The sequence below is a fragment of the Schistocerca nitens genome, chromosome 2 (assembly GCF_023898315.1).
Source record: "Schistocerca nitens isolate TAMUIC-IGC-003100 chromosome 2, iqSchNite1.1, whole genome shotgun sequence".
NCBI lineage: Eukaryota > Metazoa > Arthropoda > Insecta > Orthoptera > Acrididae > Schistocerca > Schistocerca nitens.
The window spans coordinates 613,506,436-613,515,822 of record NC_064615.1 but is presented as its reverse complement, the minus strand read 5'-3'; positions in this window follow the sequence as shown (position 1 = coordinate 613,515,822).

Sequence of the window (9,387 nt, the reverse complement as noted above, 5' to 3'; positions counted from 1 at the left end):
TTTGCACATTGTCTCTTCCTGACTAGTCTCTTAAACTTCAGCCTACTCTCCATCATTATTAAATTGTGCTCTGAGTCTAATCTGCTCTTGCATACATCTTACAATCTAATATCTGACTTCGGAATCTCTGCCTGACCTTGTGTATGCCTTATAATCCAATATCTGATTTCGCAATCTCTGCGTGAACTGCTGTAATCTAACTGAAATCTTCCCGTATCTCCCGGTGTTTTCCAAGGTTACCTCTTCCTCTTGTGCTTCTTGAAACAGATTGTTCCTTATTACTAGCTGAAATTTAATGCAGAATTCAATTAGTCTTTCCCCTTTCTCATTCCTACTACCAGGCCCATATTCTCCCGTAATCCTTTCTTTTGCTCCCTCACCTAAAACCGCTTTCCAAACCTTCATCTGCCCTTACATACTTAATTACCCGTTCAGTACCCTCATATACTTTCTCTGTTTCTTCATCTTCGGCCTGCGACGTCGGCGTATATAATACATTTACTATCGTTGTCGGTGTTGGTTTGCTGTCGATTCTGATGAGAACAACCCTATCGCTGTACAGTTCACTGTAACTCCCACTCTATCTTCCTATTCATAAAGAATCCTACTCCCGTTATATCAGTATGTGCTGCTGTTGGTATTACACTATACTCATCTGACCATAAATGGTTCAAATGGCTCGGAGCACTATGGGACTTAACTTCTAAGGTCATCAGTCCCCTAGAACTTAGAACTACTTAAACCTAACTAACCTAAGGACATCACACACATCCATGCCCGAGGCAGGATTCGAACCTGCGACCGTAGCGGCCGCGCGGTTCCAGACTGTAGCGCCTTTAACCGCTTCGCCACCACGGCCGGCTGACCATAAATCCTTGTATTCTTTCCATTTCACTTAATTGACCCCCACTATATGTAGATTAGGCCTTAGCATTTACCTTTTCAGATTTTCTGGCTTCCCTGCCGCGTTCAAACTTTGGACATTATACGCCTCGACTCGAGGAACACCATCCTTTCATTGGTTATTCAGTGTTGTCCTCTTGGTCCCCTCCTCCTTGGCAGTCCACTCACGGAGATCCAAATGGGGGAATAGTCCGCAATCTTTTGCCAATGGAGAGATCATCATGACACTTTCTCAGTTATAGACCACATGTTCTGTGGATATACATTACGTGTCTGTAAGGCATTGGTTTCCATTGCCTTCTGGATCCTTGTGCCGTTGATCACTGCTGCTTTTTAGGGACAGTTTCCCACCCCAAGGGAAAGACAGTGCCTGAACCTCTGTCCGCTCCTCCGCTCTCGAGTATATCCATTCTACTATATAAAAAGAAGCCGTAGTTTAACGTTGTTGCGAAAACTCTCGAAAAACTTTGATCTATTGGCTTCAATTTTTTATTAGATGCTTCAGTAAACTTGCGGACTGACACGGACTATGTTTCTTAAAATATAAATGGTATATTAGTATATATATATACGCTATGTAAGTGGGAAAAAGTGTTATCAAAATCTCGAAATGTTCTTCACTGATTTACTTCACATTTTACATGATACTCTAATAAACCTTTGGATGTACATATGCAATATATTTTTAAATGCGTAAGGTAAACAAACAAAGATATATACTACGAGTACATATAGAGGGAACGTTGCTGGCAAAATCTCGTAATATTCTTGACCAGTTTACTTCAAATTTGTACACGATATCTAATAAACGTTTGGACGTACTTAAGCTACATATTTTTAAAATATGTGGTTTATAAATATGCTTATAATCTACAATATCATTTAAAGACAAGTCATTATTTAAAGTTGTTTCTAAAAATCTCGAAAAGTACCAGACCAATTTTCTTCAAAATTTTCTACGATACTCTGATAGCCTGGGTGAACAAAAGCTGTGTTTTAATTTGTATAATACGTAAACATATTAAACATATATGTATAAAGACGAAACATTGTTACCAACAATCTCAAAAAGTTCGTGGCCAATTTACATCACATGTTACACGATGCTCTAATAAGCAATAGGACGGACATAGACTATATATTTTCGAATTATATTTTCGAATTATATATATATATATATATGTGTGTGTGTGTGTGTGTGTGTGTGTGTGTGTGTGTGTGTGTTGCCGACAACATCAAAACGTTCTTGACTAATTTACTTCAAATAATATATAATCCTCTACTGAACATTCAGATAGGCATCAGCTACATATAAAACTATATATGTAATTTATAAAGAAGAAATGTTACCAAAAATCTCGGAAAGTTTCTGGCTGATTTACTTCAGATTTTTACACTATACTCTATTGGATATTCCGACGGACATAGGCTAAGAATTTTTAAATATGTGAGTATACACATAACACATAAAGAGATAACGCTGTTTACAACATTCTCCAAAAATTCTTAACCGATTTACTTTAACGCTTACAGGATTTCAGGATTTCTAATAGATATTCGAGCGGACATGTGTACAGATATTTTTTAAACAACAATGTACAGGTTTTTGGTTGAATTTTCAGGCAACGTCCTTTCCTCACCTTTTGTCGCTGTCCAACATGGTGTGTAATTTGACAGCTAATACATACTCCATTGTGGATTATCACGTCGTAACCTTTTCTGTTTGAGTTCTCATGTACTGATTGATGGGAAACAAGTCGTTGTGTCGGTCGGTCCGTGGCTGTCCTTTGGTTGGGTTCCGACGGATCAAGTGTAGTTGGGCTCACCACCTGTCTCGCCTAAGTGAAGGAGGGCAGACCGACCTCCTGGAGGCTTCTGAGTGCCACTGGTGTTTATGTTTTCAGCTACTTAAAATTTAAGGCTTATGGTTATTTTTCTTTTTTCTTACAAATTTTGGAAAATTAATTCTTAAATTTATCTTTGGAGCTTGAACATTGCGGCCTTCTGCCTTTAAAAGATTATGGTAATATATTTTAAATTTTTGAAACTTAATTGTGGCGTTCAGCCATTGGTATTGCACCTTGTATGTGTTTGTTCTATCTGCTTTGCCTTGAGACTTTCCAATTAACCATGGTATGTTTTTGTTTATCTATTTTATTTGCCTTTTAATTGCATCTTTATCTTGTTGATTTTTAAGATTTCTTGTTTTTAAACATTCTGGCCTTCTGCCTTTAAAAGTCTATGGTAATATATTCTAAGATTTTGAAACTTAATTGTGGCCCTCAGCCTTTGGTATTGCACTTTGCGTATGTTTCTTCTATCTACCTTGCTGTGATGTTTTTTGATTATTTTATTGCTATCTTAATTGGAATTTTATCTTGTCGATTTGTTAAGATTTCTTGTTTTGAGGCCTTCAGCCGTAAAAGAGTTGCATTCGGTAAAGGTCCGGCTATGTGCCGCTTTGGTTGTAAAAGGGTTATTAAATTACAATAAATTACAATTAGAAGGTGAAACTGACCGCAACCTTATTTGGCCCTTTCCACAATCCTAATTACCTGTTCTGCCCAGCGGTTTTAACGGGCGTATCACTGGCAGCAGAGTATGGTTACGCTCATGCTTACCAACCTAGTTGCGGTCAGTTCCACTCTTGTTTCTTTTGTGTCTGTGTTATCGTATTGTTTGGTTTGTATTGTTTCAGGTGTTACGATAATGGCAGTCAGACAGTGTCCGGGAATCGGTCTGCTGAGAAGAGACCATCTCGTTTACGAGTTGGCAGTAAGGGGTCAACCGACGGAGGCCAGCGTTCCAGAATTGGTAGCCCGTTTGCGCGCTGCCGTGCTGCAACCGGTTGACGTCACCTCAGCAGCGATCGGTGAGACAGGTGCGGCCATCAGATTTCTTGGTGAGGCCTTTAAAGGTCTTGAGGATACTATTGGTCTTCTAGAAGGAAACCAACCTAGTGACAGTCAGTTGGGTCGGGTGCGGGCACAGTTGGCGCATTTAACTAATCAGGTGGCTGATCTGAGTACGTTAGAGTTGGGAGAGCATCACAAAAAATCGGCCGCTCACTTGGGAACTCTGGTGAGCGCGTTGCAGTTTAAGCTTACATGCTTAGAGTTGGATGGGAGGAAGTTCGAAGATAGTGACTCGCGCTATCAAGGGGAACTTGGGGGCCAGGCCGGAGGTGGTATTGTTCCAGCGGCTGTTAAGTTCGATACCGTCTTTGCTAAGTTGCCTAACCCACTAACTTATTTCTTTCAGGGTCTGACCGAATTGATTGTAGAGCGGATTGATCAAGTAGAAAAACTATTGTGGTTGTTGGTTCGTCTCGAGCAGCACGCTGCAGCCTTACGCGTTCCGCACCACGTGATCCTGTCGTTGCTATATCCGCTAGCCAGAGGCGAGTTGCAGAACATCCTCTCACGAGCCATGGCCGAAGAGTTTACCTTGCAACAATTAAGGGGGCTTGTAATTAGTCAAAGATTAACCACTGGGGTTCGGAAACAACTTGAGTGCAGCCACATTTGGGAAATTCAACGGGGTAACGAGCAGTTACATCAGTATGTCGATAGTCCACGTAGCCTCCTTGGCCTTGCTTGTTGAATTGTCTGAACGCAAATTAGTTTCCATCGTTCTTAAGGGAATGGGTGCGGCGGATAAGTCGCATTTTATTTTCCGTAAGCACCCTGAGACCTGGGGAGAACCCCGTGATGTGGTTGTAGCAACATCAAAATTAACCCTTGAGAGCCACGGGCGTCGGGAGGCTGTAGGGCGCGACATGGGGGCCGGTTCCGGATTATCCACATCCGTGGGAGTTAGCAGAAGGAACCCAGGCGTTGTTTCAGATGCGGTAGTTCAGTTCATTTGGTACACTCTTGTGATCAGCCTCGTGCTCTTTGAGTCAGTAGATAACGCCGGGTTGGTACACGAACCCGGGTTCCAACCTTTAGGCCTTGGTGTACTCGGGTAGTCGCCCCCACATCATCCCCTTTGCCTTATGTATGTTCTCGGGTAGGTGGCGAGCCCGTCTGCGCTCTCTTGGATTCTGGTAGTTCTGTATCATTATTGAGTTTTGAGTGGTTTTTGGAATTTGGGCATCTTACTAGACTTCGTTCGGTCCCGTCCCCGGTGCAGAGATGTCGGGTGGCCAATGGCCAGGTGTTACCTTTGCAGGGATGGGTCCGGGGGAGTGTATGGGTTGCCGATTTTTCCTGGCCAGTATCTTTAGTGTTGGTTAAGGGACTGCCTGTTAATCTAATGTTGGGGTACGACTTCATTTATAAAACCGGGCTCATTTTGGATTATTCCAGAAGCTCCTTTTCCTTTAGGTTCCCTCCTGGCGAGAAGTTTGGCCTTTGTGAGTGCGCTAAACCTGGTGCGTGGCGCCGGGACTTTCGGCGTAGATGTGGCAGCTAATGAATTCGATATGGGCCTTCTCTTGCCTAATCAGGCGTCTCAGATACGCTATTTGTTGCACAGTTTTTCTCAACTCCTTAGCGATAGCCTGGGTGTCACCAATGTTCTTGAATATCATATCCATTTGTCCGATGACACCCCCGTCAGGCAATCTCCATACCGCCTCTCACCCCCGAAGTTGATACACCTATAAAAGAAAAGCTAACCAGAGTGGTAAAATATTAATATAGCTTTGTGTCTGCCCCGATAGCTGAGTGGTCAGCGTGACGGATTGCCGTCCTACGGGCCCGGGTTCGATTCCTGGCTGAGTCGCTCCGCTCAGGGACTGGGTATTGTGCTGTCTTCATCATCATTTAATACCCATACGGTGCGCAGGTCGCCCAATGTTACATCGAATGTAATAAGACTTGCACCAAGGCGGCCGGACCTGTCCCGTAAGGGGCCTCATGGCCGATGACGCCAAAAACTCATTTCATTTCCAACATAGTTTTGTGCCCCAGTGTTCTCCAGTTTTGTGGGTGTAATTTATTACATCAATTGTGCAAAGTTAGTAATGCATTTATAAAAATTCGCAGAGCTCACAAGAGGATAACTGTTGATACTTCTGTCCAACACAGCACTACTGCCCCTAATGGCATAGTTACTCATGTGTGAATTTGCAAGTCTAAGCTGCCATAAAACTGTTATGGTGTGTGACAACACCAGGGATACTTTACGCTCTGTTTGCAGCTAACAACCTGATATTCTCTAGTAAACAAAAATGCGAGTCTGTAAACGTGCCATAATGACCGAGAAGTTATCAGTGGCAATATAATCGCAGCACTAAAGAAGTAAACAGCTAGAGTGGACATATCATACCACTTACCTACATGAGTGGTGTATCACATGACATGAGCTTTGGTCATTATCTATCAACGTCTAAGTCTGTGTAGGCTGCCATAAATCAAAATATATTTTATTAATACCAATCGAGCACTTATGCGACTGCACTTGATTGGATATAGTGAACTCAACATAAGCAAAAACAAGACTTATTGTGCCACAGAGGTGGCACTGACCTTCGATGCACATCCAGCCTCTTGCAACACCACCCGCATTCCCTCAAACGATGGCCTGCCATACCCACTGTTAATCTTCTTGGGCTGCAATGGCATCGGACAATCCACAACAGGAATATTAATGCTTTCCATAATACAATGGCTTAACGCATTAGCTCCATTGGAGATGCTGTGAGAATGACACATGGCGCAATTTCTCGTAACTCCCAACTCTGAGAAACTGTAATTGAACTACTTTTCCAGCCCCTTCTGCATTGTCTTGTACAGTTACACCAGATAATAGCTGCGGGATGTCTGTCCCTGCAGTCCACGCTGTATTTTTCTTTTCGTCACTGCTAATATTCCCCCGTCGCTTTCCAGAATTCCAGACACCATAATCTGAATTTCAGACATGCTGACTTGCGTTTTTTGTGTGTGCGTATGCCCTCCTGCCCTACACGGCTTCTGGTGGATATCGCCGGCGTCTGCGCATTCGGATTATCATCCTAAATCAAAATAAAATATTTCCTGATCCATAGGTTGGATCACGATGTTGTTTTCATCAATCTCGCATTAATAAAACTTCACATGCATCTACATATGTTTCCACCTGTTTCTTACTCTCCGTCATTACTTTATCTACCAACTTGTTAACCCTGAGATTAGTGTGTACAGTGAGATGACATACCACCGCCAAGTCTCAGGCTCCTTGCTGCGTGCTCCTGCTCATGTGGGCGGACACTACGACTTCGAGTTATCTCATCCACACTGGTTTCATGGTCTGAAAATCGTGCCTCCGCGCACACCATCCCGAGGAACCAGGCTGTCTTTATTCTGTGTGGCTGTCACCAGCTGCCGGAGTCAGCAACCTTGCCGAGTCGCTGCCATCATTGTTTCACTGGCCGTGTAAACCTGCAAGCTGCTGGCCACCTGCTGATCACCGCGCCTCTTTGCAGTCCACCTATAGCTTGTATAGCTACAGCAGTGTGCTAACTCAGTTCCACCACCCACTACAGAGGCTTCCATGCTCGGCTTCTGCACAAGAATGAGTTGAACGTCATTTTGCTGGCGAATTGCAACAAGGAAGTAAAATCAGATTGACAAGAAGCGTTGCGGCTGGGAGTGGGTGGGGGCGACCTGATGTCAAGCTGTACCCGATCGCAAGCTGGAAATCCCTAGTCTTATGTACTCTGTACTGACCCCCGATTGTGAGCGACGAGCTAACATGCCAGTATTTGAAGTCTCAAATATTCGCCCAAAAATATTTAAAATTGATTCCAGAGATGCAACGTATCTGAACAAAGCTTTGAATTGGTAACGAGGAGCGCGAGATTAGCCGAGCAGTCTAAGGCGCTGCAGTCATGGACTGTGTGGCTGGTCCCGGCGGAGGTTCGAGTCCTCCCTCGGGCATGGGTCTGTGTGTGTGTTTGTCCTTAGGATAATTTAGGTTAAGTAGTGTGTAAGCTTATGGACTGATGACCTTAGGAGTTAAGTCCCATAAGATTTCACACACATTTGAACATTTTTTTGGTAACGAGGAGACGATTCCAATAAAAATGTCACCACACTTATACCACCAATATTAGCAAACTTATTTACTTGTATGTGAAAAATTGTTTATAACAAAAGCAACAAATTATATATTTTGCACTGTACGGTAGGTCTTGACGTCATCTATAAAGTCAGCATAACATGTCCGTAAATTGACCAACAATGTTTTATTAATAAATCGTATTATACACTATAAGACAAAAAGAAGACGACGCAACATGAAGGAATTATACGAATGGGATGGAAATTTCAGAAAAATTGGATGGTTTATTCAAGAGAAAGAGCTTCAGTAATTGGGCAAGTCAATAATGCGTTGGTCTATCCTTGCTCCTTATGCAAGCAGTTATTCGGCTAGTCGTTTTTTGACGGAGTTGTTGGATGTACTCCTGAGGTAAACAGTGCCACACACTGTCCAATTGGCGCGTTAGGTCGTCAAAATCCCAACACCGGTTGGAGGGTCCTGCCCATAATGCTCCGCACGTTCTCAGTTGGGGAGAGATCCGTTGACCTTCCTGGCCAAAGTAGGGTTTGGCAAGCACTAAGACAAACAGACTGTATTGATTTCGAACGGATACGACAGTTCCCCCTTAAATTTGACCTTGGAATTTGTGTCTGACAGTGTCTGGTTTATGACTGCAAGTGTTACAGATACATACCTTGTTCTTTCAGTATTTGGAAAAGTGATTCGTGTTCAACTGAGTCACAGGATTTCTTGGTATCGACAAACGTGCAACTTTAATTTTTGCTATAAGTTCTCTGATGCCTTAGGGTTAGCTTTAGGTCCAAGATATTCTCTGGATGTGAACGGGATGGTCTGCATCCTGGCAGGTATTCTCCAGTTTTTTGTTCAAGTTGTTTCTGTCCTCTGTCGAGAAGACCATGGCATAGAATTTTGTATGCAACTGATATTATTGAGGTTCCCTTGTACTTATTTGCATCTGTTCTACCTCCTTTCCTGTGTAATGAGTGAATTAATATATTTTCCATATCTTCTGGAATTTGTTCTGTTCGCAAATTTCCTGCATAATTTTGGTGATTTCTTTTATGGTGTTTGAGCCAGGTGATTTAAAGATATCTGCTACGATTCCATCTTCACATGTATGCTTAATTAGTACATTTCTATCTTATCGACAGTACTAAAGTAAATAATCCAGTCCTGTGAAAAAAAAAAAAAAACCAGCGCAAGCCGAAGCGCCCTGTTACATGTCCAACATGTGGATAACATTCTGAAAATTATTGAGAGCGGTGAGATTAGGAGCCATGCGGACACAAGGACGATAGCGCGAGATAACTGAACTGCTGCTCTAGGTCACAACTATGAAAAAGTTGTGTCCGATATCAATGTCTTCTGTACGATATTTCAAAAATTTTTATCTCTTCGTTGATACACACGCCGGAACCCTTGAAAAGTTAATCGACTGCTTCAAGGTCACTACGTTACCTTTATCAGAAATTAAACAATTCCACTTCATAGCTCAAA